The sequence below is a fragment of the Limulus polyphemus genome, unplaced genomic scaffold (assembly GCF_000517525.1).
Source record: "Limulus polyphemus unplaced genomic scaffold, Limulus_polyphemus-2.1.2 Scaffold425, whole genome shotgun sequence".
Taxonomy (NCBI): domain Eukaryota; kingdom Metazoa; phylum Arthropoda; class Merostomata; order Xiphosura; family Limulidae; genus Limulus; species Limulus polyphemus.
Genome location: NW_013666035.1, coordinates 475786 through 489494, shown reverse-complemented (window position 1 = coordinate 489494; position 13709 = coordinate 475786). Strand labels below are relative to the sequence as shown.

Below are 13709 nucleotides of genomic sequence, written 5' to 3'. Positions count from 1 at the left end.
TTAAACAGCAAACTTATCCTAATGACATTAAACAGCAAACTTATCCTAATGACATTAAACAGCAAACTTATCCTAATGACATGAAACAGCAAACTTATCAAACTTATAGAACGATGAACAAAGTGTAAATGCTGTTTTAAATAATTGGTTTGATACACTATGTTATCTAACATTCATTAAAAAATATAGCGTTTAGCCTAAAAGTGATTTAATACAAGGAGAAAACTAAGTAAATTAAAGATTTAGAATAGAACAAATAAAACAATTTCATAAAAATTATGATAACCTGCAATGATATTAAACAATGCAAAACTATGGCTGAGCAGATTTGTTTTATGCTGCAATGAGTTGTCTTACCTGAAGGAACGATCTTACACCGACTGATGGAAGTATCTAATATCAAAGAAAGTTATCTACATAGATCACAGCTGAAATCAAACTCGGTAATGAGGATAACTAATTAAATGAATAACGTTCTTACTTCTAAAGATCAGACTGCAATGTTTCATTAGCTGGATATCTTCGTCGTTAGAGAAAATATCGGCCGTAATCCCCTAATATACATAATTAGTTATATAGCTATGAAACTCAATGGAAAAGCTTGACGCGTCTTGAACTAATTTCGAGGATATGTATAAAACTTGAAGGAGGGGGGGGGTAAGGAAGCTGATAAGGTAGACTTATGTAATTTACATGCAGCGAGGGTATCTAACTAATGATCTGGGGCAGAGTGGTTATAGAAGTCTTTTATAATTTGCCTGTAGTTCTAGATAAATGTAAACAATCTGTAATCTAAGTTTTAATCTGTAACGGCAAAAGAAAGATATATGCTTGAAAAACAACGATTATTTTCTCTCTAACAGTTTACAAGCGGTATTTTGAAGGTAAAACCTGCTACTTAGAAGAATTGTTTGGTTTTTCTTATTTTCTCATAAATACCAGACAGTTTCTGTCAAAGTTTCTGATATTACTTGTATCATGCCTTGAATAATTACAATCATAATCGTCTATATAATATAAAGCTTTTTTTTTTCGGCGTGATAATAGAAAGACTAGAATTTTTTGTTTGGTCTTTTTCACTCACGCATTTCAATAAGCTGCAACGCCTATTACTGTTCTTAAGTCTTTTAATGAGTTGTATTAATAAATCCCTGATTGAAACGCCCACATATATTAGAATATACATTGTCCTCGATGGTTTAACACATGACACAATTTATTTACATCGTGTCATGGGTTAAACCATCGAGGACTTTACTGTAACAGTAATAACCTATTATATTATGTTATACAAGGATATATAAAAAATAAAAAAAAAATAACTGACTCTCACAAACAGAATATGTTTGTTTTTAGAGCAAAGCCACATTGGGTGATCTACTGTGTCCACCCTGAAGAATCGAACCCCGGATTTTAGTGTTGTAAGTTCGGAACAGAATCTATCTCTTTAGGCTTAAAAGTATCCAAACTTATAGCTATATAATATTGTAATGTATTTCTTTTCTTTTTAATTTATGGCTTTTTTTTCTGTTTATGGTACCTCTAGGGACTAATTATTCCAATGAAAAAATCTAAATCGTTCAACTTATTAATTAATATAGGCTGTAAGATATTATTTCATACCGGTGTTGGAAGTTTTATATTTCACTCTTCAAGTATAATTTCGGAAACCACAAAATTGGTCTCACATAAAAATGATAAGATAATAATAATAATAAGTATACTTAAGAATATATCAATATAGATAATATCTTTTAAAAACAAATAATAATAGGATTTAAGAATTGTAAAACCAAGATCCGGTCAATAAAATGTGTTCTTTGATGTACTCTAAAGTCTTGGCCAAAATGTTTGCATACTGTTCTACATTGTTCATCTGTAAAAATTGTTCGACTGTCCAGAAATGGTATGAAGCAAACAGACATTGCCAGAACAGTAGGGTATCCCCAGTGTACTGTATCCAGAATCCTGGACTACAGGAAACGTTGTTCCAGGAAAGTCTATTGGTAGACGCCGAAAAACTACCGAGGTGACCGTGTTTTGATCAGGTTAACATGTCAAGATCGAAAGAAGTCTTACAACACCTTACGACAGGAATGGCATGAAACATTCATTCCAGGGTATCCAATATTAACGAGAATTCACCACCGTCACCGTGTTACTTGGACAAAACTGGAGAACAGATGAGGGAAGACTGTCTTTCCTACAGAGAACACACATGAGGTGGTGCAGTACATGTTTGGGCAGGTATTCATCATGGTTGAAAAACTACTCTTCATATCTTTCAGAGAAACGTCAATGGCCCCTCCTACAAACATCACATGGAGACAGTACTTCTGCCATGTCTAAGAGAAAGGTTTGGTAATAACTTTGTGTTCCAGGATGATAATGCTACTGCTAACAGTGTTGTATTGTACAGGATTATCTCGACCAGGAGGACGTTACAAGACTGACATGGCCAGCAAAGTCTGCAGATTGTAATCCCATTGGGAAGTGTTGAGCAGAGTTGAGCCGAAAAATTGCTCACCACGACCCTAAACCAGCTATTGCAGATGAGTTGCAGCGCCTTCTAGTGACAAGTTGAGATGAAATCATTGTGGATTACATCAATAACATCATCGACAGCATGTCATGTCCCCTTGCAGAGGTTATTAGAGTACGAGGAGGACCAACCAAGTACTGAATGTTTAATATGAACCTGATATAAGGTTACAGACGCTATTTATACTACTTTGATGTTATATTTTGTCATTATATATGTTTTGGTAAGGTTTTGTTGTGATAGGGATCTGATAAAATTATTTGTTATTCTAATTAATTGTTCATGATGTCCACAGAACCTGTCTCATTATACAAATTACATATGTAGATATTTAATATCACATGCATTTCTCAGTTTTATAGCGTTAACTATATTTGTATTCCATCTTAATAATAATGATTTTATTTGTTATAAAATATGCAGATATTTTGGCCAAGACTGTATAATGTGAGTAAGTTAATTCTTCGCTCATTTAAAAACCTCGAAATTCAAAATACATTTATTTGCTGTTTGTTTTAGAACAAACCCACATTGAGCCATCTGCTGTGGCCACCGCGGGGAATCGAACCCCGGTTTTGTAACTCTGTAAACTTACGCTGTCCCAAATGGGGGAGACAAAATCAAATAGAAACTTGTTGAAAAATGTCACATATTGCAGATATAAAATATAAATCAATAAAAGCCACTTATATCAGTTGAATTAAATGCGCGTGGCCTAATGATTAGGGTGCTCGGACTCTGAATTCGAGGAACCATGGTTCATGTCCTGCTGCCGCAAAGCGCGCTCGACGTTCTGGGGCTGTAGGTGCGCTAGGTGATAGACGACCAAATCCCACTATCTAGCCAATAAGTTCAAAATTATGGATAGCTATGCGGAAACAGCCTTTGTATAGCTTTGTATGAAAATTCAAAATCATCAGTACAATAACATGTAAAAATTGGTATATTTTGTAGATATGAGTATAAATACTCTTTTGTTTGCAAGTTTTTATTTTACTTGGATTTACCTAAGTCATAAACACTGCCATTGTACTAGTGCTACAATTTTTTGTTGAAAATAAGATAAAAAACTAGAACTAAATTAGTAAATGGTACACAAAGTTGCGTAATACCAGAAATTTAAACTTATTAACGTGTTAAACATAAAAAAAAAGGATTCGGAAAATTTGATTCCAAAACATTACAGCTGATAGATATTTTTGAAAAGAAAACAGGCAAAAAACTTTTATGTTATGCTCTCCAATCAAAGAAGAAAGTATTTTTGCTTGATTATTGTGATAGTTGATTCGTTTCTTTGATTTAAACATGGTTCTATTTTACTTCGTATGATATCTAAGCACTCATTTTATGTTCAAACCAAAGTAACACCTTGAGATGCCTCTGATGGCTAAACCTAATAATTTCATTTCGTTATCTCTTACGCTTATATAGACTTCCAAGCGATACATTCTTCTCTATCGTAAAAGAAAAGATCTCTACTTGCTCTGTGAGATGTGGCTTGATCGAGCACTGATAGAAAACTAGCTCTGGTTGACGTTACAGAATCAACTCTTACTGCTGTCAACCAGCAAGCCGAAGGTCACAAGCTCGGTCATCTCATGCCAGTCATAGTTACTGGAGATGTGACAGCCTGACTACTGGGAACCGCAGTTGTCTGATACCTCCAGAGATCCAGTTAATCTCTTCGTTCTAGTGATGTTTTGGTATAGTAGTCATAATGTAATTAAATCGATACTACTCCTTACCTCTTCCCCAGAACGAATTATATCAAAGTATGAGAGGCAAGATGTTTTCGTTATCTAGGTAATTTCTTAGTTTTGTACTATTCTGTAATGAAAAGTTTATAAAGATCGTATGCGTTTTGAGTATACATATATACTTGACTTGAGTTTGGTGTACTATTACTGTATTGGGATGTTGGTTATAGCGTGTTGTTTATCAACGAAGGAAACTTGACTCGCATTAAGCTTACAATAGAGATTATTTTCATCCGTAGAGCAGTTTCTTTATCAATCTAGATTTCACGAATTAGAATACTGAAAACAGTACAGATCTTTGAAAGTGACAACCACTTACATCATGGTCAATCCTCACGTGCTGTGTCCGCAAGTAGTCCGTAGGTAAGGTTTTAATGGTTCATATCTTCCGTCATCCTGGCTCAGTAACAAATAGTGCAACTTATTAGGAGCAGCCTAGCTACGACCGGGGGCTAGCGATGTCACAGTTTTCAGTGTATTATACACAACTTACTTACAGTTGAAGAAAAGTTAAGTACACTATAAACACACTATTACATTAAACAATAAACATGAAACATTTCCTGAAAAACTAACCTTTGCTTGTAAATAGATAACACTAGACACACAAATGATTCTTTTTCAACATAGTAACAAAAAAAAAGACATTGAAACGTTTAGGAGACGGGTGAACTGTGTTTGAATTTGTCGGTTCTATCTTGTCAACTATTTGAAGCCCAACATTATATTTTATTACTTGATCATTATTATTTGTTAAATTTTGCTCATTCACAGTAGTTCTGTTCGTTAACTGTGATATTTATCTAATTAAAATACTCATAAATCGATTAGTATTTTCTTGTTATTTTAACATGGATTTTGCTGGTTTAATGTTATGCTTTATGAACAAGTCTTGCTAAATTGTTCCTTATTTTTGTAATATCACAAAGCTAAAAATCGTCGTTTGATTGATAAATCGTTGAAAGTAATCACCTGATTTTTGATTTAAAATTCCCTGGTGCTAAAGATCGGACTGTCAATGCGAGTGTCCAAGGTTTGCATCCCGTTGCCGCAAAATCGAGTTCTGTACTTTGATACCGCGAGTACGTTATAAGATTGATGGCCAAGTACAATTTTTTTAAATTAGAGTCCAAAAGTTGGCGGCGGTGGGTATTATTGATTAGTTTACCGTCCCTCTTGTCTGTCAGTTAAAAATTAGGATCGGCTAGCGCATAATATCCTTGTGTAGCTTTACGTAAATATCCAAAACAGCAATCAAGCAACTAATCACTTGTTGTACTATTTATTTTAAATATTTATTTCGGGAAAAAAGTATCATGTCCACAAGATCAGGTACAGAAGACGAAAGACTGGATAGAAGATTTAATTGAACCATGTGTCTTTTCAAGAGAATCTAGACACGATTGTTTACGCTTTAAGACATTTTAAATAAATGAAAAAATAACGATTATGACCATATATATATTACTTATGAGCCATTACCTTTGTCCGAACATATAACAATTTATTTTTTGTGCAAACATTCAAACCGGCAGTCTCTTTGTATCAAGGAGTGTTAAAATTATGTTTCTCAGAAGCGATTGATGAGCTTAAGGATTTGTCCATGTAGGAAGAGAGAGAGTTTCCGTTTCTTCGTTGTGGCCCATTCAATCCTTAGAACGACTAATTGTAGCTGATCATTCTAGATCTTGGGGGGAACTTCTGAGAAACAAAATTGAAAAATCATGGATTTTTAGTTCCCAAACTGTAAAAAGAAAAATGCTACTATGCCGACTCCTCTTCGCAAATAATGGCAAATCGTCATTAAAATTCCGCAAGTTCCTATGCATGTCTAGAGATAAAAGATCAGCTTGGATACACATAGGAATGTTTCAGCATTCCGAGATCTCCGCCCTTTATTCAACCCATTGCATCTTAACCTAAAGAACACAATATGCTTTTGATTTTTTCCTTTATAGCTGGCTGAACTAATTATTGAATTTCTACTGATTTTTACACAAATATAAAGAGATTCGAACAGCTCTGGGATGATAGATGTTGATGGGAGGTGGGATGTTAACTGAGTGTTTTGCACATAGTTTGCAATAAGTGTGATATGGCGATAAATGTGAGCGTATCCTAGAAGAGCAGCCTTACTGATTTCGCGTCTAGTTAAAAGATTTCCGATATGTTTTTTAAAAAAAATGTCGATCTTTTAAACAATGTAACTTCATGTAAAATATTCGTGTTCTATAAGTTGAAAAGAAGTTAACTTGACTGATTTCATTGCAGGTTTTATATAGGTATGTGTGTATCCTTTTTAACTCTTGGATGGAGGATCGTATGTGTTACTTTGTTCGCTTTTAAACTAATCACTTGAATACAAGTTGATGCCAAGCTGTTGCTATGAAATATTCCAGAAAGGTAAGGTATAGTAGTAAAATTAATATCAAAATCTCGTGATAGTCACGGTGGGAGCACAGTATCAGAGTTTAAAGCCACGGGAGGATAATATTGTAAAACTGAAAGTCACGGAAAAATACTATTTTTGAAAAATTCAGAGTAAAAGACGAATCTGTTAGTAATACATCATTTACGCTATAGTTTCCATATCTAGTGCGAACCAGGCCTTTTGTCCAATGTCAATGGTCATAAGGCCGGCTGAGATACCACATAGATTCTATTTATGTTATCACTTGCATGAACAACAATTGTTATGGTATGAACTAGATTAAATAAGTGAATCGGGATTGTTATCAGTTTTATTTATGTCAGTTACGAGTCAAAATTGCATTAAGGATTAATAACAAAATTTGTGTTTTTATTGTGTTTTAGCACTAATTATCTATTTGAATTATGTTTATTATCATTCAGTAGAACTGGCGAACCAGCAAGCTATATTTCATAGAGCGGGTCAAGTACCCACAGTGTCAACGACACTATATCCGACATATTCGGTGCTGACGAGGCCTTTCGACTAGTACCAGGGCTCATGAGGCCGGCTAGGATACAACAGACAAAGTAAAAGTGTTGGATCTTATGCAAAACAACAACAACAACAACTACTACTACTACTACAGATTAGGGGATATTTCAGAAAATAATTTTTGCCCCAAAAGTTATTAATAGCTATCTGTGCATAGCTGTTCCTAATTTTGAACTGAGAGATTTGAAGGAAGCATGGATCTACTAGCACTCTCTGCCAAATGTTTTGTTTTGGGTTTCTCTTATTTGACCGAATAGAGATGTTAGATACGTTATACAAAAACGATTTTGAAACCTCACCACGTCATTATAGTCCATTATAGATCATATTCTATATGACAACATTGCATACTGACATTAGCCACGCAGCGTATTTTTCATTGCAAAAGTTCCGTCGTAAGACTGTCCTGTCCATAGCACACCATTCCTTCCTGAATGTTTATCATTATCCATCTAGTTTATGAGGATAACTGTTTCTCAGCACCCGTGTCAACAGTTCGATCGTAAGAAACCAATAGGCGACCTGACCGGTATAGTTTCTTATGGAATAGCAAGAATAGGCTACTCCGTTCATTCTATAACTTCCTGGAATATGTGACAGTTGGACAGATATGTCAAGAAGCAACTTGTACATATGACTTATTTCACCTTTCAAGAAGGAAATCCTTCGCGATTATATTGTGTGCTCTTGCAAGGAAAACGTGGACGGTATATTTGTCTCTGACTTTTGTGATCGTGGAATCTCACCGTTTACAAGACGTCACACTTTGCTAACCACTGCGAGGTATGACATTTTGCAAGTCTCTTCCCGAATGGTTATGGTTTGCCAAGTTGATCCACGTTGTTTTGCTTTCCAATGTCATTATTAACAAGGGATATTCCCTGTATTGGAAACTTCAAATCCGCGATTAGAAAACATCTTTATGACCTGAGTGTATGAATATTTTGCGTCCGAAAGGGCATTTATTTACCATTCCCAAAAGCGACCAATTTCAGTTGCATCATTACCTTATACGAAACGTCAAGCAACGTTAAACTGTAGTTCTGATACTTTCTGTTCTACCACAACTTTATGTTGGATGTAATTGTCACGTGAGTTGCTGATTTGGATAGTGAAATTTGTTTTAGTATAACGCACTCAACCCTTTGTAGTGGGATTTGAGAATCACTGTTATAGCGCGTAGATGACCCTACAGTGTGGAGCGTGCTTTTGAGGATATGATTTTTATCTTTGTTTTAGAGCAAAGCCACTTTGGACTATTTGATGTGTCCACCGCATTGAATCGAACCCTATATTTTAACGTTGTAAGTCCATAAACTTACCGCTTTTCCACCGGAAGACTTAAGGAAATGAAACGTGGAATAGAATCGTCGAATTCATAGGCCGGTAACCCTAACCATTTGTTGAATTAACGAGAAATGCTGAAGAGCATGTAGTGTAACACTTGAAACATTGGAGGCTTTTTATCATGTGTTTAATTTAGCAAAACTGTTAATACTTTAGTTCGACTCTAATTGATATACCAATGTCTTTAGTTGTTTTTTTCTAGAGAGAACAAATTCTTTTAACGGCTACGACTTGAGAAAAATATAAATTTGTGAAATATTCACGTTCTCTCCTTATTAAGTTCGTTCAAGGGAAAGAAATAACAACAAAGAACATAAAAGAAAATAGTCTTACTCGAAATAACAAAATTATTAAGAATGACTATTTTTTGTGGAATAAGAAATTTTTAGTATTTGGTTTGTTTGTAATTAAGCACAAAGCTACACAATGGACTAAACACGGTTTCTAGCGTTGTAATTCCACAGGCATGCCACTATACCACTGGGGGCGTAGTATTTGATAATTTGAACCTGAAGGACACCTTACTCAAGCATAGCTGTCTATAATTTAGAATTACTGGAAAAGCGGGATTAATTAGCACAAAGCCACACAGTTGAAAGTGCAAAGCGTGTTCAGTTACATACGACATATCGCTGCTCGAGTTTTAAACTTTCCGATCTGTATCCTGACACGATAACCAATAGGCTAATTGTGTTAAAAACAGCGCGACTTATATTTTGTGGAACACAAATCTGGTGTTTTAATGGCCACAACACAATCACTGCGTGGTAACAAAACAACACAAATTGACGATGCACAATCTTTAACTATATACAACATACATACCCATTATAAAACACAACATAACAATGTATTTAAATAAATAAACCTTTGAAATGAAAATAAGATGTTATTTTTGTTTTAAAACAAACAAACTTTTGTGTGTATACATCACTACAAAAATGAATTGTGTTAGAGTTCACACAAGTCTATGTTTGGGTAATGCATTTTGTGTTGAGAAATAACACAGTGTGTGTGTGTGTGTCCATTCATAACAAAGCTTTTTTACAGTTCGTCGCTAATTTTATTCATAATAATTAAATGATGATATAAATTGTCAAAAATACTTTTTATAAGAACTTTTTCTGACAGAAGGTGTTCATGCAAACGACACTAGTTATTACGTTATCTTGATTCTTATTGTTCTTGTATCAGTCTATATTTTTCAAGGAATAAGTCTATCAGAACAAATCCGTGTCTTTTAGCATGAAAAACTTGTCACAGACCCGACCTAATCTAATCACTAGCCATCACATTAACACAAGCCATTTTGCGTAAAAAAATAACGGGAGCTGATTCTGCCGCTAATCGGTATTCAATTTTCCACAAGGCTAAGCTACTTATCCCAGAGGAACCCTCGCCTACAATTAATTACTTGGTGCGACGAAGAGAAGTTTTCCAACGAGGCCCAGTGGGCTTTAGCAAGCAGGGAAAGCGTAGAACTGGATGAAACGCAAAGAAGGATTGTATTACACGAGAACACAACAGTTTTACCGACGACGATCTTGCCTGGCTTGGAGATGGGATGAAAGTGAACACTCTGGAATAATCTGAGATCAATTTAAAATTTTACCTTCCTACAAGTAGCTAAAGGCACTTTGAAGTATATATCACATCGCTGCCGCTGTGAAGGGGAGATAATACAGACAGGAGGTCATGCGTTTAATTGAGAAAGTTTTATTGGAAGATCGAGAGTAATTATAGTAGTACGTGTATTGGCACCGTAGTCACGATAACATTGTCTCCAGGCTTTGAAAGGAGGAAACAATTTTCTAAAATTTCAAGCACTTTCATAACAACTTGAACAACTAAAACCACAAGGGTATACTTCTGTAAAATTGTAGCATTTTCAGATATTACCAGAAGGGCGAGCTACATACAAACAAGTATGTGTGAATTACATGAATCCCAATTTGATTTAATTTTTAAATCTAAAAACTTTGGTTTATTGTCCTTAAATATGAATCAGCGAGATGAATTCAACTTTAAATCTAATGAAGTTACTCTTTCAAAAGTTTATCGCCATAACCGCGGAAAGTCTAACATAGAGATTTGGCTTAATGAAAGCTAGTGCAATCATAGGAATTAAAACTTTTGTTACATCCCAATCTTCTTAATCAGATGTCAATTAAAGAAACTCGACCCTTCAAAATCTTGTAATTTCTGACTGTGGAATGTTGTCTTCTTCATCTCCACTCCTAGAATTGGTTTTGACGCTCTTCGACTTGTTGATTAATTCTTCTATTTGTTTGTACGTTTGTTTGTGTTCGCGCAAAACTACACCATAAGCTATCTGCGCTCTGTTCACCGAACCACGGATTTAAATGTTTTAAGTCCGCTGACCCACGGGGGATCTTGATTAATGCAAGCTGTTTTTTCCTTCATATTTTAGATTTTCCTTAAAAGAAACTGTTATCTATGGAAACAAATTATTGTTAGTTTTTCTTAAATTTTGAAATTTATTAATGCTTAAAACAATTCCTACGAAAATGATAAGTAACAATATTCAGTGAGGAAAATTAATCCTTGTTTTCAAAATTACTAAAATACCTTAAATCATAGAAAGATAATTATGTTATATATACAGTAATAAAAATATCAACGTAGAAAATTATGATTTGTTTACCTTCAGGTTTGTTTTTGTCGAAATGTTTTCAGATCTCATATATTTATGGAAATCCTTATTAATCATTAAACTCCGTGGTTTTCAAAGTTTTTTTGGCTCTAATTCAGTTTTTGCTGCAAGGTATAGTTTTAGCATAAATTAAACTTTCCATTAATTGAATTAGCTTTTGTAAATGAATAGCTAGTGATTATTGAACAAATTTTATATTAATTTTGAAACTTTGTCACTAAAATGAAATTAGTGTTGAACTTGAAAACTGTTAATTATACAAACAATTTCTTGTTTTTTTTTAGTTTTTGGTTTCCTTAAGTTAATCTTAAACTGTCGATTGATCAAATTTGTTTTGTTCAATTTCAAAACTTATTAATGCTTAATACTGATTCTCCTCTCAAAAACATTTTCCATAAAGAAATTTATCCCTTGTTGTTAATTATTGGAAAACATGTTAATTCCAAATTCATGGAAAACGTTTTCGTAATATTTGCAATATTTTATAATCAAAAGTTTTCATTGATCTTAACTTCTTTGTCGCTAAAAAACGAATTTTCAATATATATATATTGTGCGCACATCTAAGATAGTCATTGTGCAGTTTTGCGCTTAACAACAAGCAAACAAACAAATAACTTTTTTGATGTTGAATTTTTTAAATTATGTTCAGTAATGAAAATATCTAACTTTTTCAAATTTCCCATTACAAACTTTTTAATTTCATTAATCTTTAAAGCTTACTGAAATTGTTTGATTTTCGTACACTTTGTTTTTCATTTTAAAATTTTTATTACTAAAATATTTCACTTATGTTAAAACCTTTTTGCATTGAAGTTTTTTTTTGTGGATGTTTGAAAAAACATGATTAATTAATGCTTATACAGCACTTATATATGTTGTATAAAAGTGTGAATAATTTAAAATCTGTTAAGAATAAAATATTTTTCGGCGTCCTCTCCCTAAAATATAATTATATTTTTCCCACAAAGTATATTATTAAATGTAATATTTAATTTACAAGTGTTCACATTGTATAACCATTCAAATCATTCAATAACTGAATAACTGTAGCTTTTTTCTCTCTCCATGATGAACAGGACTGGCAAAGGTGAAAATAAATGGGAAGCTTGTGAAATCTCGTGAAAGAAAAGTAATTTCAAAGCCCATCAGACATTGGATTTAGGGGCAAAAATAAAGAAAAAATCTCATCACTTCAATATCTCAAGTAGAAGTTGAAATCGATAGAACAATTTCTACAGGGACAAAATTTAATAGATTTTGTTTTTGTCGAACTTTCACACATTTCGGGGGGGGGGCAGTGATGGTTGGTGGAAATAAGCATTTCATTTGATCCTGGGATTCTTCTGAAACTCTTGAAGCGAGTAGTGACAGTTAGGCCATTATAAAAAAAAAAGACAACACTAGTTTCGTGATCGTTACTTTAGTCCCTATTCTCAGAAAACAGATTAGATAATCCTTTACGTTTATTGTTTAGTTTGCACTTAAAGTTTAGAATGTATTTGTATTAGTACAGTTGACTACTTAGGGTCCGACAAGATAAGTACCTGAACTTACTTAAGCTTATCCATGGTGTGTTTGTATTCTTACATTCCTTTAAACAGTATTTATCACTGTAATCGCTCAAAGAAAATAAAAGTTAAAAGTAAAATATATTAATATCATAATACTTAATGGCTTAAGAGCAACTAACTAAGTGTGTATTTCAAACGTGTATAAGAAAGACATATGACACATATGTCTTCACATTATCCGGAAAGTTCCACTAATACAATAAAGTAGTCCAAAATATTCCCACCGATGAATAAAATAATATCATAATTATTTCATCGGAAATACACGGCAGTTAAAATAAAATAAAAACGCATTATATATGTTTAAAACAAGGTTTGAAGTGGAACTAGAATTTTCAGCCAATTTACATGCACGTGGACTAAAGAACATAGTCAAATACCACAAGAGCTACGGTATATTCGTCCCTAATTTTGAATTACAGAACAGACGGTAGGCAGCAAAGCAGCAGCTCCTGCCTCAACAAGAACAAAGTCCATTTCTTTGGACCAAATGACGGGATTGACTGCCACTCTGATCACGCACCCCCAGTTGAAAGAGTGGAGCGGCATCTCATCTCGAACCTTAAACTCTTTGATCCGCAGTCCGGCACGCTAACCACTAGGCTACACCCGAAACAAAAGCAGATTTAGATGGAGGTTTGTGATTAATTTGAGAAGATTGTTAACAAATTCAATGCACTTTTATAGTAGCTTGTGAGTTTTTGATCTTCTTCGCTGGTTAATAATTAGATTTCCTTGGTGAAGTCTGATAAAAACCTTTAAGATGAATATGTAATAATAACTTCCGGTTAAAAAAATTCTCTGTACTTAGAGCAAAACTAAAACTTGATCTAACCATTGGTATAACCAT

At 33.8% G+C, this 13709-nt stretch overlaps 1 long non-coding RNA gene across 1 annotated transcript in view; it reads left to right on the top strand.

Annotated features, from left to right (window-relative positions):
- LOC111085496 overlaps window positions 1-13201 on the top strand; it is a 40857-nt gene extending 27656 nt beyond the window's left edge. The window contains exons 2-4 of the long non-coding RNA XR_002610331.1: window positions 3974-4662; window positions 6571-6702; window positions 12365-13201. This is a non-coding gene — a long non-coding RNA (uncharacterized LOC111085496). The remainder of the gene's footprint in view (window positions 1-3973; window positions 4663-6570; window positions 6703-12364) is intronic.
- The last annotated feature ends 508 nt before the right edge of the window (window positions 13202-13709 follow it).